This window comes from Lynx rufus, unplaced genomic scaffold (assembly GCF_022079265.1).
Source record: "Lynx rufus isolate CCGP_SWC_20201006 ecotype Redwood Valley unplaced genomic scaffold, mLynRuf1.p SCAF_13, whole genome shotgun sequence".
In the NCBI taxonomy this organism is placed as follows: Eukaryota; Metazoa; Chordata; class Mammalia; order Carnivora; family Felidae; genus Lynx; species Lynx rufus.
The window spans coordinates 35,343,020-35,359,590 of record NW_025814827.1 but is presented as its reverse complement, the minus strand read 5'-3'; positions in this window follow the sequence as shown (position 1 = coordinate 35,359,590).

Here is a 16,571-nt window from a genome sequence, read left to right as displayed (position 1 = left end):
AAAAAAAAAAAAAAAGCCTGGATAATCCATACCAGACTGGCTTAAATTTCCGAGGAATATTTAACTCTTTCTGAATGGTAAAGTCACGTAACACTGATGTTATTTTTCAAGCATGGATGTGGCCTGAGAAGACCTGAGGGTGTCAAAGTGGGAAAGACTCAAGAAGGTCTTTTCCCTGTTGCCCATTCGATGAACAATTCTCATCTTCCTTTAGAAAAATCATTCCTGAGACTGCCAAGAGGCTGCTGGCAGATGCAGTTTATATTAAACAGATGGCTGGTCTGTAATTAAATGCTTGTCCGTGGCTGGGCCCAGTGCTTTATGAATGCTACAGGAGGATATGCCAGTAGTTAATGAGTGTGGACCACTTCCAGAATGAAGGTCAAGGAGGGGAAAGTGTTATATGGGCTTTCACATGAGATCACCAGAGAGATGAACAGAATCTGACCTAGTGATTGTTGACAAAACCCAGTGGAAAGGAGTACTGAATTATTCAAACTCTAGTGGACTGAGAAATGGGGAAGCACTTTACATGGGCAAGCACAAGAGATAAACACCCAAGGAATGTTTCAAGTTCATACACCAAATACACGCTTTGAAACGGACTATCACTGGTGTCTATGTAAACATATTGCTTTGACACAACTATCTATCTATTTATTTTCATTATTTTTTGACGCAACTAATTTTTTTAAAGTGAATTGAGAATGCCGGGGACATGAGCTTCCTTCCATTTACACGCAACCAAAAAGCTTATATGGGCAACTAAATATTTCCTTATTCATCTGAAAATTTAGAAGCATTTAGAAACAGCTTTGAAATTTCGATTACAGAGAAATCCTCAGGTACCACAGACCTATCTTTTGGTTTGTGCTGGTGGAGCTGCTACAAAGAACAGATTGCCTCAGGTTACAGTAAGGACAGGACATCAGTAGAATCCAGAGCTTGTGTCTTAGCCTCAGCTCCCTGACACATTATAACATAATGGCTGTTACTTCCCCACATCTATAAATTACAGTACAAGTTTGTGTACAGAATATACAACTAATGAATGCAAAAGTTACTTTTGTAGTTAGTGGCCTAAAACTGATTGTGCAAGCAATTAAACATGTTCTTATAAGTCTAAAACGAGAAATTAGAGATAAGATCAGTTCTCAGATCTGTCCAAAGTGATGGGGTCAGACTTGGGAGCCCCAGATAACAGTTTACTTTCAACTACATGAAAGGAGAACAGGTCCTGTCACCTTTGAGTGACCAGCAGGGCAGCTGTGGGGAGCCCTGGTGGGCCTGTATTCACACAGTTGATTCTCTGGCTGTAGGCTTCCTGATCACGGGCAGGTAGACAACAGCCTGCCTAACCTTACAGCAGCCCTCTGCCCAGGCAACATGCCTCACCACCTGTCCTTCATAGTGTCCTTTTCCAAATCACATGGGTTACATTGAGCTGCTGCTAAAATGCTTGCATCTAAGAAAATGCAGAAGTGATTTTGAACTAAATATTTTTATTGGCAATGTTTGTTCTAACCCCCCTCCTCAGTAGAGGGAACAAAGACCCTAAAGACAAAGTCAGTGAAGTTTGGAAGAGTACCTGAATGGGGAAAAAAGGCAACACAGGTGATAGCTCTGGCTACTGGGAAGGCTGGCCCACAAAAGCTTAATAGAAAATATGCTCGGAGCACCTGGGTGACTTAGTCTGTTAAGCTTCCGACTTCAGCTTGGGTCATGATCTCACAGTTCATGAGTTCAAGTCTCGTGTCAGGCTCTGTGCTGACGGCTCAGAGCCTGGAGCCTGCTTTGGATTCTGTGTCTCCCTCTCTCTCTCTCTGCTCCTCCCTTGCTTATGCTCTCGCTCGCTCTCTCTCTCTCAAAAATAAATAAACATTAAAAAAACTAAAAAAATATATGCTTGACCAATGAAAGCCAAACAAGGGAGAATCTCCAAGCTAACTGCAGCTTATTGCTTTCATGTTCCTCTCTTTTGTTTACACCATACGTCCAAACAGCAGTCTGTTTGTTATTCTCATCCTCTTTGGGAAAAAGAACCAGATAACTCAGCTGGTTAAAAAAGAGTGAGCACACTCACTCCCACTGTCACTAGCACACATGTCAGTGCATTAATCCAGACTACTTCCCAAAGAGGCCTACAAACAAGCAGGTGCTGTGTGCCTGAGTGCAGTGGGTGCTTTTCAGTCCAGGGGATTCTGGAAATGTCTTAAAGAAGGAGATGCAGGGTAAACAACAGAAGGTGACTGAAATGCCGTTGGAGGAGCCAGGTCCTGGAAATGTCCTGGGGACAGGCAGGCCCTAATATAACCCAAAGTCCAGGGACTCTGAAAGGAAAGCAAACTCACCAAGTACAGTGTCCTTTGAGGACTGTAACTGGAAAAGTGAACTGGGCTTTGGCAGGTCAAACCCACTTGGGACACGATATTTATACACAGCTATTTCTGTAATTGGAGTTGATCATACAGGAGTATTCCAGTTTACCTCAGTTCCTGTCTGCTCAGGCACACACACCATCACACACATTTACGTATTCTGCATGGCGTGTGGATGTGTGGAGGGTGTGGCATAGTAGCATATGGACAGAGAAGCCCTCATGATCTTCCTTTCTAGCCTTTCAGCACATCTCCTTCAAGGTCCACTCATTAATTTCTTAACCCTTAGGATCAACATTTGGATGGCTCCACAGAAATTTTATCTGGCAACAAGCTGAAACAGACATTTTCAGGTCCTACCTGAAGGTCCAAAGTTAGCAGGGTTAGGTATCTAACCTGGGAATCTGTATCTTTAAGATCTCTCCAGGTGACCCTGATGCCTTGATTGAAAAGCACTGATTAAACAATAAAGCATCTGAAAAGTGAAAAAAAAAATACACACAGAGAAGTTCACTGGAAATATTTATTTTACTGCTTCCTCAGAAAAGAGACTGCACTGAGCTCTAATTTATTTGGTCAAACTTATTTAACTAGGGAAACACTTTCCAGATAGCTACATCTACTCAAAAGAATTGTATTACATAATCAAGAGAGTCGGATTTTTAAATTCAGAGGCTCACAAATCTCTTCTTTCAGACTTTTTCTCCTGATGGCGATCTTCTCCAGGCAAACATGCTTCTAAAGTGGCCTAGGTATATATTTTGAGCTATTGTAAAGAGTTTGACTGACTATACACTACAAACAATAATGGTTTTAAACAAGCAGAGATGATGCTGAATAGACAGAGACCATCTGGCATTCTCTCTACCAACTGTTGTTTTGTTTTTATTAAGTAACTACAAGTTGTTTTATAACATAAACTCTCCATTTGTCTTTGCTCCTAATAACCTTTCAACGTACATTACATGTCTTTTGGCATTAAAAAGTGTCTTCTAAAGAATTACACTGTAACTGTTTTCAAGACAAAACAGATATAAAACATTAAAGTGAATCCATTATACCCACCGCAGACATATAAGTATATAATATCTAATAGCTTACTATTTGTTGGAGAATAATTACACAACCAAACATTAAAATGGAAATCTCCAGAGAATCATGAAAACAAAGGAAATGGAGATGTAAACAGTAAGACTCCATAAAACTCAATTGGACATATGAAAATAAAGGCATCGGAGAGCAAATGGAGGCAAAGAGTCAGTCTAGGGCAATGCAGCAGCCTGCAGTCACACACAAATGGGTAAGAACTTCTAGAAAAAAAATCTCTTTCTAAGAGATTTTTAGGCAAACATACCTTTTTTTGCAAAGTAATTTATAATTGAATAATGTAGCTGGCTTATCTCTCCTTTGCTTCATAAGAGATACTTCCCCAGTTATGATTTGTTTCTACCCACTCTATTCTTCTCTACATCTCTGCATCAGAGTCAGTGAGTGAGTGTGTGCATGAGTGTGATAAAGTATGAAAAAAGAAAACACTTAGTGATCCCTGTAGAATGCCTTAGACTGGGTATTATAAAACCCTAAATAGAAAAATACTCTTTTTTCTATAAAGCCAAGTAACATTTTCCACAGTATTAAAATTAATACATAATCTGGTATCATTTCTCTTGGTTACATATAATGTCCTACTCTGATTTTGGTAACTTCAACAAAACCAAATCCTGAGTCTGTTTTATTCAGAGCCATTGATCAGCTCTTATGACAAAAACAGTGCATGGGACAAATATTGGAAACAAAATAAGATGATGTTATTGCTCATTATGCTAAATTCAAAGGAAAAAAGAAAAGATCACTAGATTGCTAACAACAGGCATTGGCTACAGAAGCCACATAGCACTACCCACACCAAGAGGAGGCAGTGTTGTTAAGGGGAAAGGAGAGATGAATATAATAGGAAGAAAAGTTAAGAAGAGACATAGAAAGGGCAGTTAGAAAACAGAAGTGATAGAGATTAGAAAAGACGCAGCAAACTCAACACCCGAAAAACAAATAATCCAGTGAAGAAATGGGCAGAAGACATGAATAGACACTTTTCCAAAGAAGACATCCAGATGGCCAACAGACACATGGAAAGATATTCAACATTATTCATCATCAGGGATATATATAACAAAACCACATACTGATCAGAGTGGCTAAAATAAACAGTTCAGGAAACAACAGACATTTCTCTGACATTGGCCATAGCAACATTTTTCTAGATATGTCTCTTGAAGCAAGGAAAACAAAAGCAAAAATAAACTATTGGGGCTACATCAAAATAAAAAGCTTCTGCACAGCAAAAGAAACAACCATCAAAACTAAAGGACAACCTATTGAATGGAAGAAGGTATTTACAAATAACATATCTGAAAAGAGTCAGTGCAAAATATGTAAAGAATTTATACAACTCAACACCAAAAAAAAATCAAATAATCCAATTAAAAAATGGGCAAAAGACATGAGCAGACATTTTTCCAAAGATGTCCAGATGGCCAACAGACACTTGAAAAGATGTTCAACATCATTCACCATCAGGAAAATGCAAATCAAAACCACAGTGACATATATATATATATATATATATATATATATATATACACACACACACACACACACACACATATATATACATATACATATATAGATATACATGTATACATATACATATACATGGCTAAAATCAAAAACACAAGAAACAACAAGTGTTGTCAGGATATGGAGAAAAAGGAACCCTCATGCACTGTTTGGCTGGAATGTAAACTAGTACAGCCACTGTGGAAAACAATATGGAGGTTCCTCAAAAAATAAAAAATAGAAAGACCATATGATCCAGTAATTCCACTACTGGGTATTTACCCAAAGAGTACAAGAAGAGTAATTCAAAAGGATATATGCACCCCTATATTTATTGCAGCGTTTTTGACAATAGCCAAATTATGAAAGCAGCCCAGTGTCCATCAGTAGATGAATGGAAAAAGGAGATGCGGTATGCATGTATGTATGTGTGTGTGTGTGTGTGTGTGTGTACACACACATACAATGGAATATTATTCAGCCATAAAAAAGAATGAAATCTTGCCATTTGCAACAACATGGATAGATCTAGAAAGTATAATGCTAAGTGAAATAATTCAGTCAGAGAAAGAAAAGCACCATATGATTTCATTCATATGTGGACTCATAAAAAACAGAACAAATGAACAAGGGGAAAAAAAGGGGGACAAACCAAAAAAGACTCTTAGCTATAGAGAACAAATAAATGGTTACCAGAGGGAAGGTGAGTGGAGGGATGGGTGAAACAGGTGAAGGGGATTAAGAGTCACTTATCTCGATGAGCAATGAGTAATGTACAGCATTGTTGAATCACTATATTGTACACCTGAAACTAATTTAACACTGTATGTTAACTATGCTGGAATTAAAAGAATATTTTAAGAAAGCAAAAATAGATTGTGAAATGAAAAAAAAATACTACAAAAAACACAGTATATACCAGGATAAAAATAGCTCCTCTGAATTCTTTTCCTTTACATGAATCTCTTTCCCAAGCAGGCAGGGTAAGAATATGCACTGAGGCATCAGTGCAAACATCATTCCAGAGGACGAACTAGTAAAGTCATTTTAAAAAGTTTCAATGATCTCATCATTCCATTCACTGTAATGTATCCTTCACCTTCATTTCTGACAATTAGCTTGCATTTACTTCATGTGTTTAAATGCATTCCTATCTGAGCTATCTGCCACATGCACTTATGACACTCAGACAAAATGGAAAGCTACAAACATGGTGAAGATCAATGGTATTAAACTTTTTTGGGAAGGAGAACCTTAATTTTCTCATGAAACAGCATGCACTAATAGGTCAACACTTAAATAAAATGACTCCTTCTGGACATAGATGAAGAAGGCAAGAATATATAGTCTGGGTTTTGTTTTTTTTTTTTCATACCTACCACTTGTACATTTAAGGGGAATTAATTTTTCCTCATTTGACCAGAAACATGAAGCTAATTCAAATGTATTGCTCTCATTACACATGAAGTTGTAGGACTTGGGGCATGCAAAATCCAAACTGTAGATTAACCATGGGGCATTCCCTACCATGTTCACCGGCTCTGGAGGAACTCAAGAGTACGAGCTTAGGAATTTTATTTACAGGGTCAGCTAGTATTACTTCAGCTACATTTTCTGAAGACTAGACAGAGTCATAAAGTAATGAGCTCTTGAAGAAAAAGAAATGTATTTACTTTGTTTGCATGTCCCTTGAACTTATGAATCCATTGTGACTTAAATGGATAAATAAATGTTAAGAATGAATAAATAAAAAGAATGCAATGATTATTCTTTCATCATTGCTAATAAGGAGTTAGCTAGCATTTCTACCCCTGTGCACACTAAAACCAGATTAATCTATATCCTGATTTAGTAGGCTGGGGCGGCGCAATTATATATTCAAAATTTTTCTAGGGGCACCTGGGTGGCTCAGTCAGTTAAGTGTCTGACTCTTGGTCTCAGCTCAGGTCATGCAGTTTGTAGGTTTGAGCCCTGCCATCAGGGTCCGCACTTATGGCAGGGAGCCTGCATGGGACTCTCTTTATCTCCCTCTCTCTCTGTCCCCCCCCCCCCCACCGCTCATGCGCTCTCGCTCTCTCTCTCTCTCAAAATAAATAAATTAAAAACATTTTCCTATACATTCTAAATTTAAGCAGGTAGAGAACTGCATTACTCAGAGTCAGAAAAGGCTCACTACTGGTGGGTGAAATATTATGCTGTTAATTTGTTCATCTGTTTTATGTTTATATAAATATATAAAATTTACATATATAACCTGTGCATACACACACACACACACACACACACACACACAGAGCATATGTCTTTATTTATATTCCCACCTTATTCCAAAAGAATTTAAGAGTTAACAGAATGTTACATGCAATATCAGGTTAAAAACAAAAATGGGATTTAAAAAGCAAAAGAAACACATGGGTAAAATGAATCAGTAAGGACTAAGTAAGGATGAGAGACTGCTGGCTTGGAGGAGTGAGATTTGACACAGAACAGAGAAACCTATGGGTCAATGCTAGCGCCCATGTTTACTTTGAGGGTTTAGCATTGCCTTGTGTAGTAATTCAGGGTAAGGTGAGATCAGAGTCAATTTCTTCCTGCTTACAGTTTGTTATTGCTTTTCTTTTTCCTTCGCCTGTGTTCTTGGAGCCAGCAACACTTCAATAAGGGAGAAAATATTTTTATTGTTAGTGATTCTTTCCAGAAAGTTCTCCCTTACCTGGCTTATTCATCTCATTAATATCATCACTTTAAAAAAAAAAAAAAGAGCATACTCTCCAGCTGCCATTTAAGCACAAAGCTGGGAATGATTAAAGATATATCTAGTGATAAGAAATGGTTTAACTGTCTGGAGATGTTAATCAGAAACGCAAACAATAATCCCCAAGGAAGACATGTTCACCTTGGCACCCTGAGGCTCCTGAAACTAAAGCCAATCTCACAGCTCAAAGGATTGGGTGTTGTGTGAAATTAGAGTGGGTGAGGGTGGGGTGGGGTACTGGGGAAGGTCAGGCAAAGGCAGAGAGCAGAGAATGCACCGTTTTCAAAAGTCTGAATCTCCAAACTGAAGGAATCAAATTGTGGGTCATTGGTTCTGCTTCTTTGCATGACCTTGAAGAGCCCAGTCCGAATTAAGGATGAAACAGGACACTTGCTCGTCTCCCCAGACCGGGGTTCCTTTCACTGCTCCCACTCAGCTGCCCTGGAGGCACCAAGCAGCTGTCGTTTCCAAACACACCCCTGGATCCACTGCCTACTTTGATAGCGGGAAGTGGAAAGTGAGAAATCTCTCTGGGCTCCTATTCATTTTAAACTGGTCAGACCAGTGAAGGGAAAGTGAGGGGGTTTACCTTGTTTCCCAGCCCTCCCTTGTGGTTAAGCAGTTTTACAGAAAACAAATCCCACAAACTCGCCAATATCCAAAGCACAAGGCAGACCAGAACTCAAGTCAATTCTGCAGGTTATGGTATAGGAAGCAGTATCAAGGAGCGTTATTCTCTAAGCGTGGGATCAAGGAGCCAGTCGGCATGGTGAAGGGAAATGGTAGACAGGATTGCTTTCCTCAACACTGTGAACACTATAAAACTGCCAAGTATTTCTTTAACTTTTAAGGCCTCAGGACACTGGAGATTCTTAAAACGCTGCTCTGCGGAAGCATTTTATCCTCAAAGTGAAAGAGCAAACCTTGACTTTCTTTAAAACATAGTCAAAAGTATTAGCAAAATGTTGAATATCCAGAGAGGTCAATAAACTTCAAGACAACCTGAGTGGACACTGTTCAGATTTGTTTTCAAAGGGGTAAGTGTGCACTTGTGTCTGTGAAGCAATGTGGGGAAGTGAGAAGAACACTAGATTTTGATCAATATCTCATCTCTGCCATTGGCTAGTTCTCATCACGGGCAAGTCATTTTACCACTCAGAGTCTCAATTCCCTCTTTAAAAAAATATAATTTATTGTCAAATTGGTTTCCATACAACTCCCAGTGCTCATCCCAACAGGTGCCTTCCTCAATGCCCATCACCCATTTTCCCCTCTCTCCCATCCCCCATCAATCCTCAGTTTGTTCTCTATATTTAAGAATCTCCTTTTTTTATTTTATTAAAAAAATTTTTTTTTAATTTATTTATTTTTGAGACAATGCGAGACACAGAGTGCAAGCAGGGGAGGGGCACACAGAGGGAGACACAGAATCTGAAGCAGGCTCCAGGCTCTGAGCTGTCAGCCCAGGGCCTGACGTGGGGCTCAAACTCATCAACTGTGAGATCATGACCTGAGCCGAAGTCGGATGCTTAACCAACTGAGCCACTCAGGCGCCCCTGTATTTAAGAATCTCTGATGGTTTTCCTCCCTCCCTCTCTGTTTGTAACTGTTTTTCCCCTTCCCCTCCCCCATGGTTTCTGTTGAGTTTCTCAAGATCTACATATGAGTGAAAACATATGGTATCTGTCTTTCTCTGAATGACTTTTTTCACTTAGTATAGTACCCTCCAGTTCCATCCACAGTGCTGCAAATGGCCAGATTTCATTCTTTCTCATTGCCAAGTCGTATTCCACTGTATATATAAACCACATCTCCTCTATCCTTTCAACAATAGCCAAATTATGGAAAGAGCCTAAATGTCCATCAACTGATGAATGGACAATTCCCTCTTTTTTTAGAGTGAGGACAGAGTTGCTAAGAGCATTAAATGTGAAAATGTAGTTTACAGTGTCCAGCAAATTTCTTGGCAGCCAGTTTCTTAGATGAATCTGAAGTAGACAATGCTGGATTAGAAGTAACCCAATAGGCCACTTGGCACTAACTTCAAATAATGCCATGAGGCCAGGGCATAAACCTGGCCAGTGCTTCCAAAAATATATGCTGCTTTTTCCAACTCCCAACTCATTTAGGGGAAGGGAGGGACCAAAGGTTTGATGGTGAATTCACACTTGAGGAAGAGAGGGGGTATTGCGAGGTTGATTCTAAAACCCAGGACACTTTACTGCAACATGCCTTTTCCCGCATATGCCAAAAATCTCATATTTAACTCATAGAATCCTCCTCAAGAATAGTTAGCAGAGAGCTGCTTTACCACTTTCAATCTAGCAGGACTCATATGGTTCATCCCAGTGTCACAAGGACTTTCTAGTTACATGCTTAGGCAGTCAAACATGGTGGTGACAAGCCTAGGTTTTAGAGCTGAACATACCTGAGTTTAGTAAACTTAAACCATCAATTTTTCTAAGACTTTTTCATCTGTGAAATGGAAATAATAATACTACCTACCCGATAGGGTTATGGTAAATTTCAGTTACTTGGCACCTGCCTGGCACACAGTAATTAGTACAAGAATTCCGATTACTACTAACATCACAGAGATCAAGGGTTGTGTGGTTGGAATCGCTATTAGTTACGGGCACATAAAGCAAAAATGTGATGAACTAAATTTTTCCTAAAACTGATTTTAATGATGTTTGAAAAGAGAACAAAAGCTGATCACATATTATCTAAAACTGTGAATTATACAATAAGAGCTATAATTTTCTTCAACTATAAAACTTTCAAAGTAAGCCTAAAATGAGAGATCAGAACCTAGATATTTCAATATTCTTGAATTTTGCTTTATTTTAATTGTGAGCCTGTTCATATTTCGATGCAATATAATGCATGTGAATCTTCTGCAATGACTCACACAAAAAAAGTCATAGGAAAGAAGTAAAACCACAAAACAACTTAACTGCATTGTAATCATCAATAAGCAGAGACTGTATCATTTTTAAACTTTGGTACCTGATAAATTCTGTTATTTGATGACATCAGTAGAAGTTAAGAGTATTAACTGTTGAGTAGAGGAATGGACAACAGTAATTACCTATGACTATACTATACTAATCACCTATGCTATACTCACAGCATTTTAAGGGCTAGAAGAGGGAAAATGGGTTATTTTTAAAAAATGGCAAGGCCATAATTGATACTAAGAGAAGAAACTGTCCAGTGATGGGTCAGGATGGTAAAGCCAAAGAATGGCTTGTTTTTGTGGTTATTAATATGAATGTTGGAGAGGGCTCCATTGTAATTTTCTCTGTGGCCATCACAGAAGCACTGTGCACAAAGCTTGAATGACAAATACAGACAGCCTGGTCTGCCTTCACAGCAAAAGCCATTCCCATGAAGTTTCTGGGGCTCTTTGTGAAGAACCTGAGGGCATCACCGAATAAGCTGCTGGGACTTTAAACACAAGTTGGTATCCTGGTGTTCACTAAAGCCTCTCCTGTTGTTCAAAGGGTCTCAAAAACTCCTCTGTATCAAAATTTGTTCTCCAAAGTGAGGCAAGGGCATGCCAGGAAGGGTTGAGACAATTTTTACTCACAGGAGATAAGCTAAGTAGTTTGACAAATATTTTCACCTACTTTACTTTTCTTCTCCTAACGCATGTGGAAAGAACATACACTATATTTAGCAAAGCTGGTCAACACACATTCTGACTAGTAACTGTGGAACAGCCTGACAGCTAATGATAACAAAATGTTACACTGTGTTACTCTCCAATATCAAAAGGAATGGTCCCAAATATGACTGTGTACTTTCTCCCTGTGGAGAGCGTACATTAACTCCTAAGGTATCCATCCAGATTTAGTGAGTCACACTATACCTCAGGCATTCCCATCAGCTTTTGGAGTGAACAGCGACAATTTTAGTATTTTTTCCAACTTGAGAAGCCTCTATTAAGACTCAATTTGCCAAAATCATTATTGGAGACCTGTCATCATCGGGAAGGATAGGCAATTATTAGCTTAAATATCACCATGTACTTATAGGGGAACCTTCATTTTTATGAAAATGCAGACAAAAGAGAGGCTTCTGCTGAAACATACATCCAGTACACCTGTACTTATGAATTTAAAGCTTAGCATCACTTCCTGACAGGATGTTCTCACTGTAATAAACTAAGGAAAATTCAGGAATGGTATCTGACAGTAAAAGAATATCCAGAACTCTAGTTAATTCAGTTGTGAATAGCTACTCCCTATTTAGAGATATTCTTTATCTATGACCTATATAGGAGCAAAATATACAAGTTTTCATTCTAATTTTTTAATGCACAAAATAGTGATTTATTTAGGAAATAGAAAAGACTGAGACATTTGGTTTTATTCTTGGGGGAAGGGTATAGCTCCCAAAAGCAGGAACCCCCACCACCAAATCTATGTTCATGTCCAGAAAGTACAGAGTTGCTGGCAAGCCACCAGGTCAGCCAGATACTGAGTGACTAGGAAGAAGCCCTTGCTATTGAGCTGGTAGGAATGAACATGAGGAGAATGGTAGGTACGTACTTGGAATTACCACAGTGAAGGAATCAAAAGGAATCAATGATCCAGCCAGCTGGTGGAGACCTACATATACTCACACCTTTTCTTTCTTCCCAGGAAGATCTCTATTTTTCCTTCTTTACACACAAATTGCACACCATGGAAATCTTGCCCCACTCCCCACCTTATGGAAAAAAAGAGAAATGAGCATCTTTCGGAAGGATATTCTTCCTTAGAGAATGGAAGGAGAAGGTGGGAAGGTGCAGAAGAATCATCTCTGTGTTTCTATTTCCTATCACAGTAGAACCAAGAATTATTCTGGCTTACATGTCTTCCACTCTCATTTCTTCACCTTAAATTAGTTAAATCTATCCTTTTACCTCAGGAACATCTTTCAAATCCACCTTCTCTTTTCCACCTCCAATTACACTTCCTTACTTTAGATGCACATCATTTCTTACATTTCTTACTGTAAAACTCACTTGACTGTATGCTCCATCATAGCTCTTCTTTCATACAGTTATCAAAATCTTCTTTATAAAACAAAATCTGACCATATATTTTTTTTTAATTTTTAACACTAATTTATTATTGAGAGACAGAGAGAGACAGAGCATGAGCATGAGTATGGCAGGCGGAGGGGGAGACACAGAATCTGAAACAGGCTCCAGGCTCCGAGCTGTCAGCACAGAGCCTGATGCAGGGCTTGAACTCACGAACTGCGAGATCACGACCTGAGCTGAAGTCAGACCCTTAACCGACTGAGCACCCAGGCGCCCCAAAATCTGACCATACTTATAAAAGCAACCCCTATTGTTTCAGGAGCTTCTGACTTCAGTGCAGGATGTAGCCTTGGAAATTATATTAAAACCCCAAAATCCACAGTTCATCCTGATGTACAGCTATTCCTGAGAACCTCTGACTTAGGTATCTATGTAAAAGGAAGCAGAATGGGCATGACATTACTCTGATGATATGCTTCAAAATTCTTATCTAGGAGAAACAAAGGAAATGGACTGCTTTTTTCCTAGCACATGTCATATAATTTTTAAAAAGTCAAAGTGAGTAAAATCCCCTGTGGGTTAACAGATATAGTGGCTCTATTTTTACTCTTTAATATAGTTTTATCTAAAGAGAAGAGCTGTTAAAAATGAAAGATCCACCAGTACCACCAAGCTCCAGGCTGACATTTATCCAAATAAGAACTCACCCTCATAGTAATTAAATACTCTGCCACTCTATCAGCTCTTCCAGGTCATTTGAAGTTCTACCAGAACTCCTACTTCATTGTTTGCTAAGAACATTGAGGATAGGGAAAGAGCTAGAATGAGGGGAGACAAAATGTCCATTCGAGGCAATTCAGCATGGGGAAGAATTAAGTCGGAAAAACTTATCTTCGTGCACCTTTTCTTTTACTTCTAATTTTAGACATAAACATATAACAGTAAAGAAAAGATATAGTAAATGCTCATATACTCATTATCCAGCTCAAAATCATCAACTCATCTCAGTCTTGCTTCATCAATATTCCCCTCAACACACATATTCTTTTTACCATACACAGTGGATTATTTTATAGCCAATCTTAGATATTGTTTTATTTTTCTGTAAATATTATACTATGAACTCATAAAAAAGGAAACTTTTAAAACAGAACCACAACACACATACTGCACTGTATTAGTTTCCTATTGCTGCTATAACAAATTACCACAATCTTAGTGACTTTAAACAACACAAATTTATTCTCTTACAGACCTGACAGTCGTAAGTCAGAAATGGATCTTAAGGGGGCTAAAATCGAGGTGTCATTAGGGTTTGTTCCTTGGGAGAATCTACCACTTGCCTTTTCCAGCTTCTAAAGTCTAATGGCATTCCTTGACGGCTTGCTACATCACTCCAACCTCAGCTTTGGTTGTATCGTTCTTCTCTTCTTTGACCTTACTGCTTCCCTCTTTTGAATATCCTTATGAGTACATTTAGGATATACCCTGATAGTCCAGGATAATATGAGCTTAATTACATCTGTAAAGTCCCTTTTACCATTATGATGTAACACATTCACAGGTACCAAAAGCTAGGACATGGATATCTTTGGGAGGGGGTCATTATTCAGCCCACCACACATACTTAAAATTTAATAATGGTTCCTTAGTATCATCAAATATCTGGTCAGAGTTCAAATTCCCTTTATCAACTCATAGTTTCTTTGGTCTGGATTCATTTTCAGGTGGTCTCATTAAGTCAATACACAGTCAAAGTCCATATGTTGTAAATGAGTGCCTCTTTTTTTTTTTTAACATTTATTTATTTTCGAGACAGAGAGAGATAGAGCATGAACGGGGGAGGGGCAGAGAGAGAGGAAGACACAGAATCGGAAGCAGGCTCCAGGCTCCGGGCCATCGGCCCAGAGCCCGACGCGGGGCTCGAACTCACGGACCGCAAGATCGTGACCTGAGCCGAAGTCGGACGCTCAACCGACTGAGCCACCCAGGCGCCCCAATGATTGCCTCTTTTAATCAACAGTTTTTCCCACCCCTCCCCTGCCTTGCAATTTATTTGGTTAAGGAACTGGATTGTTTTAGCTGTTGAGTATCCCACAACTAGGACTTTGTCTATGGAGCTATTTAACACATTCATTCCTTTTCCCACTTCTCCCCATAGATTGAAAGTTAGGTGAGTAAGCTTGATCAGATCCAGGTTGTATTTTTGATAAAAAGATTTCATGATGCCTCTCATTCCATTAATTCTTCACATTCCTCTTTCCCTGTCAAAATCTTTCTCTCTGAGAAGGTTCTGTTATATCATTGCAACCATTATGCTTTAAAAGGAATTAGCTTAAAGGCTCTGGTACAGCATTTCAACACAGATTTTAATTTTATTTTGTTCTACCCAGCAGCACCATCAATAAAATCCTAGAGGTTTCAGTCATTCCAACTGCATTACCAAGTTGACACTGTTACTGACTAGTTTGATTCAGATTTTTAGCCAGAACAGTTCTAGAAGGATTCATCCATTAACTGTATAGACTTAGCCTAAGTTTGAGGAATGACCTTAGGTCCCAGGATAACTCATGTGTTACTTCTTCAGAAAACCACCAAGTGAATAACATTCATGCCAAATTCAGGCCACAGTGGAATAACAGGAAGCAGAGGATGTGGCCTCTTGAATGAGAAAAGAGATTCCAAAATTAAGATATGAGGAAGAACTAATCCTTGGTCAATGATGACCTCTCTATCTCTCTGTCCAAGTTCTCATTATCAGATAGCTGATCTCAAGGATGGGATAAAACAGGAAACAACTATAAGACAGAAAAAAAGTACTCACAGCTTATGTGGGAGCACAACAGGAAAACCAGGACTTATAATACTTCCACATTGTCTATTAAAAAAAAAAAAAGGAAAAAAGGAAAGGCATCTGATTTAAAAAGACAAGCAGAATTTTACTGCCATATAATGTGGTGTAAGGACTGAATCATCTGTCCTGAGTTTGACAGCAAACTCTACCACTAACTGGCTATGTGATCTGGGGGCAAATATTTAAATGTTCTGGATTACTGGTCATCTTTAAAATGCAGGTGTGGACTAGATACAGTCTAAAGCCCCTTCCACAGATTTTTTTTCTAGTGCATTTCATTGCTAATATTAAACATAAAATGTACATTCATCCATTGATCTCTTACACTTCATAGAATTTTAATGATAAGCAGATTTAAAAAATACTCCTTTCCATAATACTTCAACTGGTTCTTACAAATGTGTAGGACTTCTCTTATAGGACTTACCCCCAAAGTAGGCTGGAAACACACTACAATATCTTAACACAAATGTGCTGTTCTTATCACCTATTCCTGCCCGCTTCTCTCTTCCTTTACCCCAGAGGTTGTGGGCACACTGGGAACATCACTGGTATAAAGAAGGGCTGCAAAAACACTGTCAATACATTCATATTGAAAACAAAAATGACTGGTACATGAGACAATGGAGTACAATGAAGCAATAAAGACTCATTCATATCATCATATTTGGTGACTGCCAATTTTGTTAGAGAGAAGAGTGGAAATGGGAACATTCCATTTAAGGCAATTTCTTTTATGATCCCCAAGAGACATTAAAAATAGAAATGTTTGCATTCCTGCCAATCAATTCAATAAAATCTCTTGACATCATGTGGGCAAAGTGAAGGGATGATTGGCAGTAGTAGGATTCAGTGTTCCACTTGGGCAATTCAGGTACAACATGATAAGAACTCAGGAAGACAGACTGTTACCAGCACGACTACTTCCCTGAT